General features: G+C 37.4%; 1 protein-coding gene across 2 annotated transcripts in view; it reads left to right on the plus strand.

The window, feature by feature from the left end:
• LOC106877550 (zinc finger protein 236) overlaps positions 1-18,876 on the plus strand; it is a 52,486-nt gene that overhangs the window by 4,953 nt on the left and 28,657 nt on the right. The gene's annotated exons all lie outside the window — the stretch shown is intronic.

The raw sequence follows: 18,876 nt of genomic DNA on the forward strand, positions 1-18,876 counted from the left end.
ATATAATGTATTCTCGGTGTATGCATAAATATAATTCGTTGTATGTAGATATTAATAATTTAATACGGGTGTCTGTGTATATATTATAATTAATTATGGTGTGTGTTTACACACACTCATATATACATATACAAACACATGAGTGTATGTGTAATACGCGCGCACACGCATATACGAACGCATGTTTATAACGCTGAGTTTGTCTACATACATTACATATATACATAATTAACTTTGCCTCCATCCATGTATGCGTGTGAAGATGTGAGTGCGTTGAGGTTCAATTTACGCACAACACGCCGTTATAATTATGCACGTCGTCACACATATGTAGTGTGTGTGCATACGTGATGTGTAATGCTCGGAGTTTGCATATACTTAACACACACGTGTAACACAACGCATGTGTTTTCTACAAATACACACGTAGGAGTAAACGCAGGAATTTATGTATACAATTTTCTATATCGAGAAGAGATAATTATTCAACACATTCAAACGTAATATATATATATATATATATATATATATATATATGTGTGTGTGTGTGTGTGTGTGTAGGTACACACGTACACTCACACACACAATTTGTCAGACCTCTGATAAAAACGTCGATTAAAACAGTCCGCATCACATCTTTTATTCAGGCATAGTCTAGCTAAGTCTACATTACCCAAATGTGTAATCTAATTTTTCTTTTTTTAAAACTGTAGGGTGTGGTTTTGGGGAGTTCGTTGTTATTTCTAGCTCATCAAGCACTTGCATCATTGGCTACACACACGCACTTTATTCACACGCAGAAACATGTATACATATACCTATTTAAAAAAATATATATATATACATATATATATATATATGTATATATACACATACACACATACTTATTTTATGTGTGTGTGTGTGTGTGTATATATATATATGTTGTGCACATGGTGTGTGTGTGTGTATTCGGCAAATGTTTCTCTGAATGAAGCTTTTATTAGGGGGCACTGAGAACAGTTTTTTCACTTATTTCTTAAAACTTCTCCTGGATAGTACACCAGTCCCTTCTTAACGTGTAACTCTAGAAACAAGTGGCATTTGTTGTTGACACAGAAACTTATTAGCATTCACAGATCTGTCTCTTCATTTAATGTGTAGACGTGTCTGTTGTCTTTATCAGCATGGCTTGTGTGTGTGTGTGTTGTCTTTATCAGCATGGCTTGTGTGTGTGTGTGTTGTCTTCATGGCTGTGTGGCAAGAAGTTTGTTTTCCAACCATATGATCTTCAGTTCAGTCCCATTGTGTGACACCCTGGGGCAAGTGTCTTCTAGTATAGGCCTTAAGCCAACCAGGAGCCTTGTGTGTGTCTGTGTTTGCCCCCCCACCCTCTTGCTTCACATCCGGTGTTGGTTTGTTTATGTCTGCATGACTTAGTATTTATTTCTGCAAAAGAAACTGATAGAATAAGCACCAGACTCAAAAAATAAGTACAGGGGTTGATTTGTTTGCCTAAAGTTCTTTGAGGTGGTGCTCCAGCATGGCAACAGTCTGATGACAAATAAGTGAAAGAATATAAGAATGAACATCATCATCGCCCTTTAACATGTTTTCTCCTGCTGTCATGGGTTGGACAGACGAAGGGCTGCACCAAGCTCTGGTGTCTGCTTCAGCATGATTTCTACATCTGGACACCTCTCCGAAGGCCAGCTGCTTTACAGAGTGTCCTGGATGGGTTTTGTAGTGGCACTGGCACTGGGGAGGTCACCCAGGTCCTACAAGACAAGATTCCTCAACCGAGTGGAATATAGCAATGAGGGATATGAAAATATGATGGGGAGGCAGGAGTGAGGGTCTTGCTGAAGAGGTGGATACATGGCTTCCCCGTCTGGAAAGAGAGAGGCAGGATGTGAGGTTAAGGTACAAGGTGAATAGGAAAGGGAGAATAGGGTAAAGGGACAGAAACGTGTGGGTGGGTCAGTGTGTGCAGTGGGGTGTGAAAAGAGTGTACTCACACACAAAGGCCCTTGAATTGAGGGCTGTTTGTCTTGCAAGTTGCTTAGTGACCCTGCTGGTGCCACATAAGAAGCACTCAGTACATTCTTTAAAGGGGTTGGTGTTAGGAAGGGCAGTGTCCAGCTGTTGAAAGCATGCCAAAGCTAACAGCAAAGCTTGGCGCCGTCCTCTACCTTATTAGCTTCTGTCAAACAGTCCAACCCATGCCAGCATAGAAGATGGCCATCGAATGGTAATGAAGAAGAAATTGTCTCAAGTACTGGTATTGTTATTTTCATGGCACCAGTGGTATAGAGGTTGTCTTCCCCTAAAGAAAACTAAAGAACCTGCTCAAACCCTGTATTGCTGTTCAGTTTGAATACATACACAAATATACCGGATGCTTTTGTTCTGGAACCACCAATAATGGTGTCACCTTGGAACTAGCAAGGCAAAAGAGAACATCCATGATGGAAAGGGTAGAAATTGAAATACAATGGGGAAAATGTATTTTTTATTGTAGGAGTTGGTTGAGGAAAGAGGGCTAGTGTGAGGAAGAGATCAGGATGGACTCTTGAGTGAGATTAGTGTGAAAGAAGGAGAGGATATAGTAAGGGTAATGGGGTGAATTAAATAAGGGGACCCAGGGATCTCCCACAATATATATATATATACACACATCATTATTTTGTGTTTACTCCCTCCGCATACACACACAATGATTTTCCGTCTCCCAAATTCATTCACATTGAGTTTGTGAATGCTTTGACAGGAGACTGTGTGTGCCACCATGGGCCACACATTGAGATTGAATCCAGTTCTATGTGGTTGTGAAATGAAATTTTTAACCTGATGCCAAGTGCCTGTTACAGCCATGCACACACATAAGTACATATTATATAATGTACATGTGTGTGTGTGTGTATGTATATATATATATATGGGAGAATATACAAAAAATAACAACAGACGAGGACAGGTGGTGTAAATAACAAAAGTATATATTAGTATGACGCTCGGGAATACGGAAAGTCTTTGACGTTTCGAGCTACGCTCTTCAACAGAAAGAATACGGAGACAAGGAGAAAAACACGGAGAAAAAAAATTGAATAGTGTTCAGTCAACGGTCAATCATAATAATGGTCAATCATATATATATATATATATATATATATATATATATATATATATATATATATATATATATATACACATATACATGTATGATAATGGTCATCATTTTAATGTCCACTTCTCCCTGCTTGTATGGGTAAAATGGAATTAATGTGGATTTTATACAGCCAGATGTCCTTCCTGTTTCCATCCCTCAACAGTTTCCCTAAGGCTGGACATGTCTCCATGGTAAATTGGAATGGATGCAGCTTGTATGATGGTGATGCTTGTTTAGATTTATCATACTGTTGAGACAAGAACACTCACATGCACATGGATGGCAACACACACAGAGGCTTCATTCAGTTTCATCCTACCAAATCTACTTGAACAACTCAAGAGTGTAGTAGAAGACACTTGCAGTGGAACTGACCTTAAAGCCTTGTGGTTTGGAAGCAATCAACCACACAGCTATTCCTGTGTTGTGCATGTGTGTGTGTATACACACACATACATAGATCATCATCATCATCATATGTCCATTTTCCATGCTGGCATAGGTTATACAGTTTGACAGGAGCTTCTCCAGGCTCCAGTTGTCTGTTTTGGCATGGTTTCTACAACCAGATGCCCTTCCTAACATGCCAACCACTTTGCAGAGTGTACAAAGGATGCTTTTTATGTGGCACCAGCACAGGTGACACAGACCTGGGTGTTATTTACATGGCACCCCCCCCTCCACATATATAATAAGAAAACAAATGTCTTCCACACAACAGGTTTACCAAAATGAAACCTGGGTTTCTACCCTTGAATTTTAACATTAGTCGGGAATCCGATAACCTAAATTCAGATTGGGAGCTTCATTGATAATACCCTACCATTCTATCTTCCCAGGGCCTTATATATATATATATATATATATATATATATATATATATATATATATATATATATATATATATATATATATATATATATATATATATGGTGCAAACCTTTGTACCTAGTATTTATTGGTTTCGAGAAAGCTTTCAGCAGAGTAGTTAAGACTACTTCCTCTGTTAACCCTCCTCTGATTCTACTGCACCTCTTATATGTTAATAGCTTGCACTGGGTACACCGTATAGAATTTCTACTTATACCATTTCTACATATTAAGCAGGACCATCTCCTCTCCTGCTTACTAGTACTTTGGTCTTTGCTAAGTTAACTTTAAGGCTCTTTGATTCCAGACCCTGCTTCCACATCTGAAATTTCTTCTAGTTCTGGTAGTAGTTCAACCATAAAGAACGAGGTCATCAGCATGGAGGGGCTCCTGTGTGCAACCAGTTTTAAATTTCTCTGTTATGGCCTGGACGGCTGTGGTAAGCAAGAGCCTTGGTGAACTTCTACCTGCACATTAAATTTCCTGCTACGCTCTTTGCCAACCCTCACCTTATTGACAGCATCGCTGTACGTGCTCTGTACAGCTCTCACCAACCACTCATCTATGCCTAGCTTCTGCAATGACCACCAGATGAGGGAGCAAGGGACCCTGTTAAAGGCTTTCTCTATGTTGACAAATGCAAGTATGGTGGTTTATTTTTCTCTGAATGCTTAATCCACAGTCTTACTTGGAAGATAGTGTCAGTCGTGCATCTCCCTGGCACAAAACCAAACTGCATCTCAACTAGGTAAACTCTCTTCTTAATTTGTTCAGCTATGTTCCATTCTGTAACTTTCATGACCTGATCCAGCAATTTGATCCTTCTGTGATTATTTCTGTCTTAGGCATCTCCTTTACCTGTGTAACAGTTGGTTATAATGCTGTTACATCAGCTGTTGGATAGGAGCCCTTCCTGGACAACCTGATTAACTCTACAGGTGACTGAACCATATCCCACTCTGCCAGATATTTTAAGCATCTCAGCAGTGATTCCTGATGGACCAGGGTTCACTCTGTTGACAAATCCTTAATTGCTTTATCTATTCTGCTGCTGTCAATTCAGATTGTTGGTCCTTCTGTTGGGTCCACATTAGGAAGACGCTTCTCCCGTATATATTCTCCACATTTAGCAACCTTTCACAGTGACACTTCCATGCCTCTTCCGTGCAGAATCACTAACTGCAAGTGAACCATCCTGCAAACACACTTCTCTCCTACAACACTGCAATCTAAAACACCTCAAGCCCTTGGTCCTTGCATTGTAGAACATTAACAAACGTCTTTCTTTCTGCTTCTCTAGCTAAATAAACCTGTCACCCAGTTTCTTTTCTAGCTACCTGGTATACTTCTCTTCTACCCCACTCTTCCAGATCTTTTGTTTCTTTGCTCTTCTGGCTGTCTCTGCTACACTGCTCCACCACCATGTCACCCTTGCTCTAGTTGGTACTTTGCACCAGCCACAAATTTGATCTGTGTCCCTCAGTAATTTGTCCTCTGTTATATGTCTCTCCTCCTTTTTTGTCAAATGCTTCAATTAGAACATTGCTAAATTTGACTATTCAAAGGATCTTAAAGCTTTCATATCTTCCTTTTCTGAGCTGGTTTGCTTCTTGGAGTCTTTCTAGCCTAAAGTCTGAAGTTGCTAATGACTAACCCATTCTTTACCCTGGAAGGTCTTTGTATTTATGAGCAATCCTCTGTTCTGCTTTCTGGTGAGAATGTAGTTAATCTGGGTTTTATGGCCACCAGCTTGACAGATGATCAGGTGATTGGCTGGTTTCCTAGTTAGTGTTACAGACCATTAGATTGCTTGCATCACAGAACTCCAGTAGCCTCGTTCCGTCCTCATTTCAGAAACCAACTCTATAGTCTCCATATGTACTATGGGAGCCATCTGAATGTTGCCCAACATCTCCATTCCAATCATCAGCCATGAACATAAGATCACTGTTATTTGTCATGGAAGTACATTGATAAAGGATATCATTAAATTGATCCTTTTTTTTTTTGCCTGGCTGTCTGTTTGAGGAGCATAGAAATAATAGTTGTATCACTTTGCCAAAAAAGTCTATCATGCACTCTCATTACCTTAATCACCTTATCCACCCATTTCTCAGCTTAAAGTATACCCGTGTCACCTTCCCCATCACTAATGCCTTCCCAGAAGGTTTATACCTATGTTCTTTGCCAGTGAGGAACTTTGACTGAGGCTCCCTTCCATCTTACTTCTTGAATGCATCACACATCTACAAGCCTCGATTCTAGCATCTCAGCAATCTCACCAGCACCAGTCTTACTTTTATATGTGCCCGCATTGAGCGTGCGAATTTTAAGAATACAGAAAGAGGTAACGAGTGAACAGGGAAATGGGTGCATCTGAAATGAAGCTTTGTATGGACATTTGCTAGCAGGCATGTCATATCAGTTTGTTCCCAAATTTATTTACCATCATTCGTTTGTTTCACACTTGGTGCATCTACTAGAAAAGGGTGTGGTATACAAACATTGTTTGTGCAAAGAGAAATGATAATTGATTAATTAACTGGCAAGTATCCTTAATTCACTTACATTTCTGCTGTGAAGGGTGTTAACTTTGCCTTTTATATTGTAATAATGTGATTGATAGAATGCTGATATAGTTGGGGTGGGGGAAGAAGTAATAGCCAGAAGCTTCGTAGATGAGAAATAAAACAAGACAATAGGGATTTGTGTGTGTGTGTATGTAAATTAACAAGAAAATAAGAGAACAGGAATTGTGTGATTCCATTTATTAGCATACAGCTGTTTAGGCTGTGAAGAACTGCTCCCAGAGTTGAGTAGGAGTGTGACATTTTCTAATTTAATCAGAGCCTTTGCATCATTTTATGAACTTCATTAGCTTACAGCTGTTTCTGCTGTCAGATAATGAAGTTCCACAAGATGATCGTTTATTCCTTTGTCCTTTCATTTTCTTATTACCGCTCTGTACTCAACTAATGCTTTGTTCATAAGCATATGTATATTGAGTTCTACATCAGGTTATCAGTATCACTATGCATAAACGAAATGTATGTGTGCGTGTATGTAAGTGGTGTTTATAACATAATGTTTCTTCCATGGTTTACAATTGTTTCAACAACTTAAGGTAACAAATCACACATTATGTCCGTAGACACTGATGTTAACTATGATTTAGTTATGAATATTGTTCAGAGTATATTACATAATGACAATGGCATGTGTATTATGCAATTTTATGTATATTACATAATAACACCAGTAGTTGTTTCATCAGAACTAATTAAATAAAATAATACATATATTTGTGCGTATATGTGTGTGTAATCATATATATATATATATATATATATATATATATATATATATATATATATATATGTATGCATATACAGTGTGCGATGGGTAAAAGGTGAAGTAAGGGTAAAAGGACGCACAGTGTGGCCAAATGATTAAGAAGTTTACTTTACAACAATGAGATGCTGGGTTCAATCCTATTGCCTGGTATCTTGGGCCAGTGTCATTTTCTAAAGTCATTGGGCATTACATACTTCATAAGTAAAATTGGGTGAACAGAAACTGTATCAAAGCCTGTCAGATGGATTATACTAGTAATTCTAAAAGGTTAGGGTTACATTGTCTCACATTAAGGGTCTCTGTGGAATACTCAGCCACTTACAAGTGAATTCAAAGAACAAGTAACTCATTTGGGAGTATAACTGAATCTTCATTATTGAAAACGGTGGAGAAATCCTCCAACCATTTGTTGGGACCATTAGTTGTATTTCCTGTTTATCAGATTCGTATGTTTGTAATAAAAATGGTTGTTGTTTTATTGTGCACCTTTTGCTCTTTACGGTTCAATGATCACACACCTTGTTTGTATTTTTCATGGTTTTGTGCTTTTGTTTTTATTAGTTTGTTGATCTTAAATTCTGTTTTGTGTATTTTATAGTCCAATGGTTTTCGTCAATAGGATTCCAATTTTTCTTATATACAAACATATTTATGTTGGTGTGTAGTGTTCTGTGTATGTAGCTTGAATTAGATGCTTGTGGTTCAATTCCTGTAGTTTTTGTCTCCTTGTATGCATATCTATGGCTTTTTTTTTTCTTTCTGTTTTCCTATCAGTGTTGACATCCCTGTGTATATACTGCTATAACTGCATCATCATTTGTCTATTCAAACTTTTTTTTTATTTAATGAATTTATGTTGGTATCTGCACTATTTTGGTGGGTATATCCCTATTTTTTCCCATTTCATGTTTGTTTTTATTTTGTCTTCTTTTAAATCACAGATGTGCTTTGTCAGAGATGTTGCATTTCTGCTGTTCCAGAATGAGTGCACATGTTGTCTGTATCAAGCTTTGAATGTGTATGTACAAATGTGTGCAAATCTGTGTATCTATCTATGTGTGTGTGTGTCTGTTTCTGTGTGTGTGTATATAAGTCTCCAGAAAGTAATTAAATATTACTCTGCAAGCAAGGAATGATGATGCTTAAATAGAAAATTATGCTAGATCTAGTTTACCATTTCTATAGCCACCAGTGTATCATCTATAGTAAAGTTTAACCCCATTGAAAGAAAAAAAAATTTAAGGACCATTTGATAGCTGTAAAGAAAGATTGTTTATTGTATAAATTTTCAAAGGATAACACTAATAGACAAAGCCAATGAAGATCGTTTGTGGAATTCTATCCTGATTTAGTAAAAACTTATAAATGTGGTTTCAAAAGTTTTAAAATACTAATTATGATCTGTCTGACAAGACTCATTGTGGGAGACAAACCACTTTGGCTGACAATCTTCTAAGAGAAGCAGCTGAACCTGGCCTTCGTCAAGGCAACAGATATTTGGCACAGAAATTTAATGGATCACGTTAAACACATAAGAATTGGCGTGAAATATATGTTTGTGTGTGTATAGTGTTATGGTTGTATGGTTTGAATTAAATGTTTGTCGTCGTCATGCTTTAGTCAGTTCACTGACAATTTATAACACTAAATTATATAATTACTTTCTGTACACCATATATATATATATATAACTATAGCTCTCTTTATCTTACTAACTCACCTGCTCTCCTATTACTCTCTGACTCTCCTTTCTTTTCCAACTGGCATGTCCATGTATCTACACCTATCCTTGTCCCTCTGTACCGTTAATCTCTCAACTGGCACACAGCAACCCCTCCCAGACGAGGAGGATTTTGTCTTGCTTGGTGACCCTTTCAGTGCTGGTACCACATATAAAAGCACCCAGTAACTCTCTGTTAAGTGGTTTGTATTAGGAAGGGCATCCAGCTGTAGAGACCATACCAAAGCAGACAATTGGAGCCTGGTGCTGTTCTCAGCCTTGCCAAATCCTGTCAAACTGTTCAACTGATACCAGCTTGGAAAATGAACATTAAATGATCCTGATGATATAATGAGACATTGGACGATTTGACTGAGGACTGGTGAAACCGGATGGCAACACCAGGCTCCAATCTGATTTGGCAGAGTTTCTACAGCTGGATGCCCTTCCTGACGCCAACCACTCAGAATTGGCATTTTGTGCAAGTTTCATTTCCCCAGGAAACTCAACATATCTCATAGTTTCATGACATTCTTCAACAAAAGATAGATTCGTATAAAAAACTGCTTTCTGCAGTTAAAGGTAATGACATGATTGGATATGTCTGGTTTCTTCAGTAAAAGGGTCAAAGGTGACCCCTATACCTTGTATTTCTCTCTCAAAGTGTTCTTCCTTAGCCATTCTCTTTCTGGACTCACTTTAAAGGCAGCAGAATAATGATTGTTTAAATGTTAGGGAATATTGACCAGCACACAATATCTCTAGGGGCCCAATATTCCTGGAGATCCCAAGGGTGACCAAAAGGGGGCCTGGTAGGAGTTTTGGTGAAGGAGAGGTTGTGTAGTGGCATTACTATCCTACTTCCTGCCTTACGCCATGGGTTAGCCAATGGCAGCAAGCTATAAGTGAGGGGGTTTCAAAGGTTACTACACTGACACACACACACACAGAGTGTAATTAATTGTTTTCTTTCTATGAGAAATAAAAGAAATTACTATTTCACACAATTTGACATAGTAGATCATTACCCATCTATAACAAAATAACTTTTATTGAAAACCCATGTTTTCATGGAACTTTGCACAGCTGTTAAGGATAAGAATATGCAAATTATAAAGCATGCTAAGAAATCTATTCTTTTCTACAGTAATAGCATTTGGATAAAGATGTAGTTTGGGATGTCAGAGATTCTGCCAAAGTATCAAATCAGTTTGGTATTTTTGTTCATTTCTATCTTGGGAAAAATTTGCAGAGATAATGATCTTTTAATATCTAAAAGGGACAATGCCAGGTAGATTTAGGAAAGAATTAAGATAAGATATTCTCATATTTCATTCCAACAATTTAAGTGGGTTTCATTAGTTTCTTGTGATGAGATATCTCTCAACTGGATGTTGAATGCGAATAATGTGCTAAAAACTAGCAGTTTTAAAGCAGGAAGCATTTTAGGAAACTTCTTAGCTATCATCTTTCATTTTTGATTTATGTAAGAATAAGAATAAGCAAAACTTTTATACATTAAAGAAGTCTTTCCCTCTGATCATAAGTTAGAAAATATTTAACATAAATTCACTCAAAGTAGGCTGTTTTACAATGCTGAATTTTGAAGACACAGTACTTCTGTGAACACTAAGAAGATTATGAAAATTGTGAATAATAATAATAATAGTATTTTCATTCATATAAAGTACAAGTGTAATTCTCCAACTGTATTCCCAGTTAATGGAAATTGCCTGGAAGAATCACTGTTGCTACTGTAATAGTGAGAATTAACCTTAATGGCTTTCAGAATATAGAGATGACTTAACAAGCTTAAATGTCAAACTGACCAACACAAATATATGTTTTGAAAACTACAAAGGAGAATGGATGCTCGATTAGTTGTGCATGTATGATTCTTTGAAAGAGGGAAACGTACAACCGAACACTGACCTGGCTTTCATTTTACACATTGATATGTGTAGGTATTTAGGTGTGTATCTGTGTGCTTACATGGAGATGTGTATGTATGTATGCTTGTATGCTTTTATCATGATTTTATGTTAGTTTTTTCATGATAGTATCAGTTAGAAGGGTTGTCATGATCTGAGCCAATTCTCACTCAGAGAGACTCCCTTCCAAGAAAGGTCAGGAACTATGTCTTACATGTTCCATTTTTCATTTCAATCACATCCAGAAAATGAGCAAATTTTTTAATTAATGCTTATAATTTTAAGGTTCAGTTCTGTCAGTAATTTTCCTAATCTGTCTGTTATTTTTTTCTGTTTGAGATATTAAAAGACCCTTTTCTCTTAAATTCCTCCATAGAAAGAACTGACTTTCTTTTCCATCATGCCCTAAATAAAAATACTGATATGATTTGATATTTCTGCAGAGTCTCTGATACCTAAACCCTCATTAGAAAAGGTCTTCATTATCATTCTTTATCCAAATACTACCACTGTAGAAGAGAATCTGTCCCATACAAAGTCTACCTTTCTCCTAAAATTCTACCACATCTCTTGTACATCCATATTTGCATTGGGTACAAAATATGTAATTTCTACCCACTCCTTTTGTGCATTTCAAGTGTAGCTACTTCCTTCGTGGCAGCAGGGTCCTCTTTTTTCTGCTAAAACTTTCATCTTTGCTTGGTGTACTTGAAGAGGTTTCTCAATTTTAGGTTTTGCTTCAGAGCTTACAATTAGTTTTGTAAATCTTTGACAGATTCAGCTATGCAGATTAGGAGATCAGCATATAAGAATTCACACAAAGGCAGCTCGTCTGAAACTTCTCAGTTATGGCCTGGAGGATTATAATAAACAAAAAGGGACTGAGAACTAAGTCTGATGGACACAACTTATCAACTTAATTCTTCACTGAACTTGGACCATGCTGAGAGCACCACAGACCAATTGGCTCTTACAAACCAATTGCTTATCCTTAGTTTCTGTTAGTGACCACCAGACTACAGAATATAGAATCCTCACCGTATTTAACATTTGTCAATCTGGGGAAAAAACCTATGTACATTTACACACACACAGTGTGTTTGTGTGTGTATACACTGATATATATGTATATATTGACACATTATATTAATGTTATGTGCCTCCATAGAACTATAATTTGAGCAATACACACAACCATGGCACATGTGTATATTTATCCATAGCTACAGTCCAACAGGCAGTGTTTTGTCTCTGCATATAGAATTACATTCTCCTGAAAATAGTCAGATTCCAGCCAGTCTAAAAAATGATGGGCAAAAGCAAGAGCTATTTGTTGATTGCATGTAATTACTATTGTCAAATTATTATCAGCAGCAGCAGCTGTAATGGTTAGTAGTAGTAGTAGTAGTAGGGTGAAAGATATGTGATGGTTGTTGTATTTTATAATTGATATATTTACCTCTTTAATCTAAACCCACCCATTCATGTGTACATGATGTCGTATTCGTCTTCACATTCAGTTTTCAGGCTGGCATGGGTTGAGAGCAGATCATTCTGATCTGAGTCATCCTCTGTTCGATGCTCCTATTTCCATAACGCTGATGACTTCCTCGATGTCATATTGATTTACATTTTGAGGCCTGGATGCTCTTCCTGTTGCCAACCACTCTACATAGCATACTGGCTGTGTTTTCATGGCTCGAACACTAGAAAGGTTAAAGGGTCCTTGGTTGTATATATATATATATAAAGTTTCATATTTCAAAGTGCAGAGTACTCAATATAACGAATATGGAGTTTATGCAAAACTTTAATAGTTAATGTACAATTTGTCATTTCATGTCATTAGTTTCAAGGATATTCAAACTGGCTGAGTGTCATCTGACATCAGTTAACACCACTCTCTCTCTGTTTTTTCTGTTTATGTGTATTTGTTTATTAAGCAGCAACACTAATCAAGTACTGAGTTAATTTAATCAGCTGCAAATCAGGAGCTGGTGTCCCCAAGGCGGCCCAACATGATCTTCAACTTAGTTCTAGCTACTATGACACTGGTGCCAGGCCTTATTTGCTCTTGCCCTTCCTTGGACAACATCAGTGGAATTCAAGAGGGAGTCTTAAGGCATGGATTACTTCCCACCCACATGGTTTCAGGTTCAGTCCCATTACGTGGCACCTTCAGCAAGTGTCTCCAACTATAGCCCCGGGCTTACTAAAGACTTGCAAGTGGGTCTGATTGATGGAAGCTGAAAGAAGCTTGCTGTGCATGTGGCTCTCCTTGTCTTGGTAAAGTGTGATAGTTGCAGAGAAATGTCATTTACAAGCCGTATGATCCATTTCCAATCTTCTTCAAAAGCATGTCAAGCCATGGGAGAATGTCATCAGGTGAAGGTTGGTAATGAGAAAGGCATCCAGTTGTAGAAAATGGGCCTCAATAAATGCAGTCTGACCCAATGTCTACTTATGTATGCGATTGGGCTGAAGACATCATCAAATCCAGCCTACTTTCATTATTTATAATGGAATAATGTTATCATGCTATTCTTAAAAACTGTATTTAAATGTAGTTTTGCTGGTATAAGTTCTTTGGTGCTCTAGCATGGCCTTAACCATTGTTTAAGGTAAAATAAAGAACTGAAGAACATAAGAACTTATGACCAAAGACACTCCAATTGTGACAGTCTTGTCTTTTTCTTTCAGATAGTTTTCAAGGAACACATTATCTAATGTCTTTTCCATTCTTAAAGACAACATGGTGTGGTATGTGGGGTATTTAATTTTTCATGTATTCCTGTAAATGCTCCCCTTCCCTCTCCTTTCTCTATCCCCACTCTCTCCATGTTCCATCTTTCAATGCATTCCCTCTATTTCAGTTGCTCCCAGAACATCTTAGCTGTGAACATGGCTGTTTATTATCCAACTGGAATACACACTAAACCCCCACCTCTTCCCAACACAGTAACAGACCTTATATTTCACTGACCTTTAACTTTGGTAAAAACAGCCCCGTATTGTTCGCGTGTTTTATCCTTTCAGAATATGCTCTGTAGGTAAAGCCCCTCATTCACACAAACTTTTGCCGAGCCCCATCCTCTCTCTCCCCACAAATCATTTCTGTCTCTGCAACGACCCAGCCACTCTTGTCTCCTCGCCACCTGCTTTCACTCATCTACGGTTAAAATATCTTGTAACAATTGGTCATGGTTTTTTGTCTCTTCTTTGTCTTTGGGGGTTAACAATCTGTCACCCATTGACGCTATTTGCCAGTTGGACACGAGTCGACAAGAGAACATCTATGCAAGGCTTGTGCCGCATGAGAATCGACTCATTATCAGACGGACCTAGGAATAGCAGCCAGAATTTCCCTCAAATTACATTCGCCCATCCTCCCCGAAGCCGATGATGTAATTCGGCGTATTGACTGATGGGATGGTCATGATTGGAATACTTTGATCTCTCCTTTTAATTTTCTGTCTTTCATCTATGCCAACATCGATGAATTTGTGAATTTCCCACCTCTTTTTCGATCTTCTCAATTAATGACTAGAACTTTCAATAATAAATAAAACAGTTTCACTGCACCTTTTTAAATGATCAAATCTCCACCCTATTTGTTTTTTAAATTTGTTTTGCAAGAATTCTTATCTAAAATCCTGCTTTGGAACCGATAACATTATATTTAGTCGAGTCACTGATAAAGTCTACAAACGCACCGGTTGGTGTTTACTTTAGTTTTTAGTTACGTGAATAACGAGCGGCCAGTGTTGATAGACTTTTATCGGTATGACTCACTCAAAATATAGATATGTTTTTTCTCGCTCAAAATCACTATTTGGGGATCTATAATAAATAGCTCCTCGCTAAGGTCATTGACATCGCTGCTATAAGCACCAAGAACAAAGCAAACGAGTGTGAACAGTTAGGAAGTAGCAAGGTGAACGGAACATTATTATGATTCGTGAAAGCTGATCGATGATTTTAAAGCTGGTTAAAACCTAGAATTTCTTTTACATAATAGAGCTTTTAGAACATGGGTTTGTTAGACTTCCTATTTACTGAGACCAGATCCTGTCGAAGTCAACTTTTCTTTTCATCCTGCCGCCGGGCTCCATAAAATGTAGAAGCACTCGAGTTTTGGTGTAGATTTAATTGACTTACAACCCGCCCCCAAAATGTATAGCTTGTGTCTAAGAAAAATCAATATTTGAATCGTATAAACTATGTATGACAACGAGCTAAAAAATGCCGTGTGAAGATGAACGAAACTTCTATTCAAAATACCTTTCCCCCAAATAACTTTTAGAGAAGATTTGAATTTTATCTGTTTACTGTGTTGTCGTTTTAAAATGTGTTTTTGAAGAAGTGTGTTTGAAAGTAATTTCTTTCGCTGGTAACAATGTGTAGGAAATAGTTTATGGTTATTTTATTTTTTATGGCTTGCCGAGATGAGGAAGGGCAGCATCACTAACTCTTCAGGGCCACCGAAACAAATGAGGGAAAGTAACCCGGCCTGAATGCTTAAGGCACCCACAGTGGTATTAACCTGACCTCGGATTTAATCTACTATTCTCAAATGGGACACGAACTGTCTTATCCCTCTGACAGCTTTCACATTTTATTCACTTTGGCTTAGGGTTACCTGGGTGGTAGAACATCCTTACCTTACGTAAACCACGCACCATTGAATCGTTTCTTGTGTATGTCGGGTAATTTATTTATATCGACCTCAAAGGGTTGAAAAGCAACGATGAAACTATCGTCGTTTGAACTAATTCAGAACTGACACTAATTTCAGTATTTTTCGCCGGTACTGTCTCTAATATATATATAGTGGGTGTGCGCTCGCGCTCTAATAAACTACAAACATATATGTGTACGTGATTTTTTTCCAATATCCTTGTCTTCAATCACTTTGTGAAATTGGGCCTATGGATGATTTTTCTTTCTTATTTCTTTTTTTTTTTTTTTTGTATTTTTAGCGTGTTCATATCCGGGATCGAACCGACAGGTTCATTATTATTTAAACAATTCATCTCGATTCCTTCAGCTCTCTCTCACACACACTCTTTCTATACCATAACTGCCGATCAGAGCCGAAAGCTCCTTGTGTGTCTCTATGTGTGGAGTTGTCTTTGCACATTAGATAGTTTTAATGGAAACCGGAAATCAAATTTATTTGCTCTGTTCGCTCTTAATTTTAATTTATGGAGCGGCCAAAGGTGAACAATATATAATAAGCCCGGTTTACTTTGTGTGTATGACTATAGACACTCGCACGCGCATATGTCGGTGTTTAGACAAGACACACACACACAACACGTGTGTGACTTCCAAGTTATTTGTTACTCCTATCAATTTCTCTCTCTCTCTCTTACGACTATATTTACTATAAAGATTTACAACCTAAGACTAGTCGTTTCTTGCCTGGATTCAGTGCAGCTCATCGCATTCCTGAAAACCCCTGTTTTTCTCTCTTCACTCACAGACACGTTCAACATCTAAAATCACACACACACGCACGTAGTGTCCCACTTCTTTCTATTCTTTCCCATATATATATATATATATATAGACACACACACACACATTTTCTTTCTTCATCTCATTCCCTATCTACCCCCATCACTTCTCCATCTATTTTCCAATGTTACTTCAGCTTCCGTGTCTTCACCTCTTTTTTCCCTCCTTTAATTTTTTATCTCCTCCCCCTCCTCATTTTCTCTCACCTCCCCCCGTCATTGCTGTTCTCCACTTTTCAGTTTTTTATTTTTTTCTGGATACGCACTCTCCTCCTCCTCCTTTTGTTTTTATCATTTACCTCCCACCACTACCACCACCACCTATTGTCTTCTCTGGTACCCTTCCTCCCCCTTTCCTCCTACGTGAAAATAACTAATTTGATTTTATTTATTTACATTTAATCATCTTTATTTATTTATTTTCTCCCCCTCCCTCCCTCCATTTTTCTTCTGTTTGTTGGGGGAGGGAGAGAGGAAGTGACGCCTTGATTACTTTGATTCTCTCTTTCCCTCCCTCTCCACTCTTTTTCGCGCTTTCCCCTCTCTTTTCTTTTTATCTTTCTCCCTCGTTCCACTACTCCTCCCCTTCTTTCTCTTTGTATATATTTTTCGGATCGATTTGTCTGTGTTTTATGTATGGATTTGTGTATGTATATATATATATGTGTGTGTGTGTGTGTGTGTGTTTATGCATAGGTTTGTTTGTGCTTATGTAAGGATTCATGTGTGTGTATGGCTTTATATACGGCATTCATGTGTCTATATATACATACATATATAGAGGGATTCGGATGTGAATGGTGATGTGTGGATTCGTTTGTCTGTTATGTTGTATATATATATATATATATATATATATATATATATATATATTATATAAGGCGGGACTCCAGCCTGGCCGCAGTCAAATGACTGAAATAAGTAAAAAGAATTAAATATATATGTATTGGTAAATTTAGCGGGTTCTTTTCTATAAATTTATCATCCATGCATGTATGTATAAATTGCAAAGTTTGCGTTGATGCATGCAAATTGCATTCACGTATAAATATAAAACATGTTTCCTTCTCTGGGTGTGTATAAATCGCGCCGGTAGACGCACCGTCAACCTGACTTTTCATTTAACACACACAAAGCAAGAGAGGGAAATATAATATTAAAATATTGAGTATGGGGGCTCCAGCATGGTCGCAGTCAAATGACTGAAACAAATAAATGATGTATTTACTTAATATATATATTTTGTGCGTCCAACGAGGTGCATTTTTGTGGCCGCATGCGAGAGGATTGTACGGTTTTCATTTAGATATAAGTAAATGATATTTGATTAATTAAACGCACATATATATCTACATATATGTATATGTGTGTGCGTGTACTTATTTCTCTGTATACATATATGTATTCTGTGTGTTTTCGCGCATACATACACGCACCACCCAGATCCGCGCACCACTCCATAACAGAGGCGAAAAATATTTCTAATTTGAGTATGTCAGTCTAAGGAGAGAGAGAAATGCTCTATTTTAGCAGAGCTCCTCCATCATGGCGAGAACCAACAATGGTTTCATGTTCAGGAAAGAATTCATGTCTACGCGTCTAAATATATATGGATAAGTGTACATATATGTATATATGCCTATGTGTATGTATGCATATAAATGTGTGTATACGAGTATCGGTATATGTGTATATTTATGCGTATATGTATTGCTGTCTGAGCATATATATATATATACGTGTGTGTATAAACAATCGCATATATATATATATATATATATATATACATACAAAACATGAGTTTTGTTAATTCATGCAAATCCATATCTGTGTGTGTGTGTGTGCGTGTGTAAGTGCGCGCGCGAGTTGTGTGTGTGTGTGTAACATACATGTATGTAGATATAGAATTAGCGATGTCACGCCGCTGTTTACTGGGTCTTTGGGTTAATTTATATCACATTCCTAGCGTCAACATATGTAAATCCCTTTCCGACTTCCACTGGAACAATGATTAAAATCCTCCTAAGGGGTTTTTTTTTGGTTTTTTTGTCTTTCTTTCTAAAATATACGCAAAACATTGCGAGTGAGAGGTAGCAATCAATTCAATCGGCAATGTATATAATTATCTTCTGCTTTCTCTTTCTCTTTCCCTCTCTCTCTCTCTATATATATATGTGTGTGTGTGTGTGTACGTTTATCTGTCATGTCTGTCTGTCTCTTTCTTTCTCTCTCCACATTTATGTGTGTGTATAAATGTATATATGTAGGTCCGTATTTATCAGAATGCTGTATAATCGGCATGTATAAATGTGTATGCATATATATATATATATA

The sequence above is a fragment of the Octopus bimaculoides genome, chromosome 20 (genome assembly GCF_001194135.2).
Source record: "Octopus bimaculoides isolate UCB-OBI-ISO-001 chromosome 20, ASM119413v2, whole genome shotgun sequence".
In the NCBI taxonomy this organism is placed as follows: Eukaryota; Metazoa; Mollusca; class Cephalopoda; order Octopoda; family Octopodidae; genus Octopus; species Octopus bimaculoides.